The following is a 3,158-nucleotide window of genomic DNA, read 5'->3' on the forward strand; positions in this document are numbered from 1 at the left end:
ATACTGTTTCCATGCAAATAATTGAAGATCAAAATTGATATAAAATTAAAGAGTTTAGTTGAAACTAAAACAAAAACATAAAAGTGTTGTAAAAACAGAATTTGAAAAGTGTTTTGAAATATAACTAGAAAGAACAATTATGAGAGAAAAATATTAAAACTGTAAAAGGATTTTTTATTTCATTTCTTCTAAATCCAAATTGCTGAAAGATTTTTCATTGCTGACTACATTATTTCTAATGAAAAATTCTGTCAAAAGTTTTGTCAGTATTGTCACATATCGACGGAATCTGAACTGTTACCAACGGAAGTGAAAGACATATTGTACTTATTAAATAAAAGAAGACTTATACTTATAAACTTAATACTCATCCCATCTCTTATTGAGGTGGAATCCAATGACACATGTATCCTTCCGTTCAAATAATTAGACCCAAACCCTTTTTTCCCAAATCAAATGATCATTACTAGGGTGAAGGAATTATAGGAGTATACTGTTTCTATCCAAATAATTGAAGATCAAAATTGATATAAAATTAAAGAGTTCATTTGAAACTAAAACAAAAACATAAAAGTGTTGTGAAAATAGAATTTGAAAAGTGTTTTGAAATATAACTTGAAAGAACAATTATAAAAGAAAAATATTAAAAATATAAAAAAAAATTTATTTCATTTCTTCTAAATCTATTTACCATCAACTACAATATATCTCTATTTATAAGCTTACATAGATGGAGGGAGAATGAATTTAGTAGGTGAGAATGCACTTACATTTAATGAGTTTAGAAGATGGGATGTACTTAAGTAAAGAGGCATATGGAATATAAAAAAATTTAAAAGGTTGCATAGTGCAATGAACATTTACACTTATATTGATAACAAAAAGCTTGATTATAGAACTTATTATTTGTCTAATCATTTCTTTAGGATCCGCTCCCACCAATCACCATTTACTTTAGATATATAGCTTGCACTTAAAGGATTAATCATTAGTTCTTTCCTTAACCATGCTAAATTAGGCAAGAGTTGAACCTTGATTATATTTTTCGGGTCCCAAGGCAACAGTAATTTGCTGTCTCTGTCGCAGGATTAATTGATCATATATCTGCTACTTTGACTTTGGCTACCCTGCAACTGACCACAACAACCGTCATCAATTTTATCATTAGCTTAACAGCAACCGGTCCAATCTCTTCACTAGCCAAACACAACTTGTATTCTCTAAGAAACAGTACTTTATCAAATCCAAATATATGATTCATAAATGTCTGAAATGGTTTTTTCTTACTTTTCTCAATGCTTCAATTAATGGGGGAAACAAAGCTATTAATGACAATCACATGTATATTCTAGATTTCCAGCTAATTAAAGCATAATTCGTCCCCTCGCCTTGAACCCAAAGTACAAGTTTCCTTTATAAATATGGAAACTCGTTAACACTAGGAATGTCGTGCAAAAGAACTGAAAAGGCAATTAATCATGGCCAGCATTCGTGTACTCTCAACGAGCATGGTTCAAGCTGAGAATCACGATGAGCAACAAGCTCAAAACATGGATTTAACTCCATGGGATCTTCAGTTCCTTCTTGCGGAGTACATCCAAAGAGGACTTCTCTACCAGATCCCGGAAGTGCCCGACGTTTATGATCAAGACGAGGAGATAGGGAATATTGTAGTTTTCTACATGAAAATGTTCCTTTCATCGACTCTAAACTACTTCGCTCCTCTTGCTGGACGACTTTCCACTACGGAACATGATGGTAATACTGTTTCCTTTTCTATTGATTGTAATAACGCTGGGGCTTTATTTGTCCATGCTGTAGCTGATGGGGTAACCACTTCCAATATCATTCAACCTGCTTATATTCCTGCCGTCCTCGACTCTTTTTTCCCTTTGAATGGGATTAAGAACTACCAGGGCACTTCCAATCCTTTACTTGCAGTACAAGTTACTGAACTCGTAGATGGTTTCTTCATTAGTGTCTCTGTCAATCATTCCATTGTCGATGGTGCCTCATTCTTCCATTTTTTCAAATCTTGGTTAGCAATCGCTTGTGATCCAACTCAGTTATCCAAACCTCCCGTTTTCCAACGTGATTTTTTTAAGGATGTTGATTTCCCCATTCGCCTTCCTCGTTCCTACTTCCATCAAACTCATGATAAGTTCATTCCACCACCTTTGAGAGTTAGGGTCTTTCATTTCTCGAGGGAAAATGTTGCAAAACTCAAAGCAAAAGCTAACTCGGAGGTTGGCACCAAAGCCATCTCATCTCTTCAAGCACTCTTGTCTCACCTTTGGCGAGCTGTTATTCGAAACAGGAAAGCTGACCCCGATGAAGAGACTAATTACTGCTTAATGGTTAGCGGTAGACCGAAACTGCAGCAGCTGCCAGAACGATATTTTGGAAACGTGTTACAGGTTGGGGCCATAACTATGAAAGTGAAGGAGCTGCTAGACCTTGGACTTGGTAACGCAGCATGGCAAATGAACAAGGTAGTTGCTGCTCATAACGAGGAAATGTTTAAGAACTTCTTGAAAACATGGATGGAAACCCCAAAGCTAAGGACGATGGGCAACATGGTAAGTAACTCTTTGGTAACCAGTGATTCACCTCGGTTCAATTTTTATGGTGGTGAAACAGGGTTGGGAACCCCGATTGCGATAAGGAGCGGGCCAGCGAACAAGTTCGATGGGAGAGTAACGGTGCACTCTGGGGTGGAAGAAGGGAGTATTGACATCGAAATATGCCTTGCACCTCCGACATTTGAGGCCATGGAGAATGATAACGAGTTCATGGATGCTGTCACCGTCTGACCTCAATCCAAAACCTGTCTTAATTGTCTCGCGTCACGTCTCTCTCCTTTCTGATCTTCTCTTTCCGAATGACAACTTAAACATATTTAATTAAGACTGTACTTGTCAATTGGACTTTGAATCTCCTTGAATATGTGTAGGTGTTCTGGTAAACATATTTAATTAAGACTGTACTCTGTCAATTGGACTTTGAATCTCCTTGAATATGTGTAGGTGTACTGGTGTGTGCTTGGATTTCTCTAATTTCTTATTGTAATCTATATGAGTGGGATATACTATGATATATTTTCAAGGCTGCTGAATGCTGTTGTTTCCAAATTTTTCCTAGTGGGAAATTCACACTAG

The 3,158-nt window shown here is 36.4% G+C and overlaps 1 pseudogene; it reads left to right on the forward strand.

The window, feature by feature from the left end:
* The first annotated feature begins 1,478 nt into the window (after window positions 1-1,478).
* Window positions 1,479-2,867, forward strand: LOC110423888 (putative acetyltransferase At3g50280 pseudogene; annotated as a pseudogene).
* Window positions 2,868-3,158: the final 291 nt, after the last annotated feature.

Source organism: Theobroma umbraticum, unplaced genomic scaffold (assembly GCF_002168275.2).
Source record: "Theobroma umbraticum cultivar Fairchild unplaced genomic scaffold, ASM216827v3 scaffold_204.0, whole genome shotgun sequence".
NCBI classification, from domain to species: Eukaryota; Viridiplantae; Streptophyta; class Magnoliopsida; order Malvales; family Malvaceae; genus Theobroma; species Theobroma umbraticum.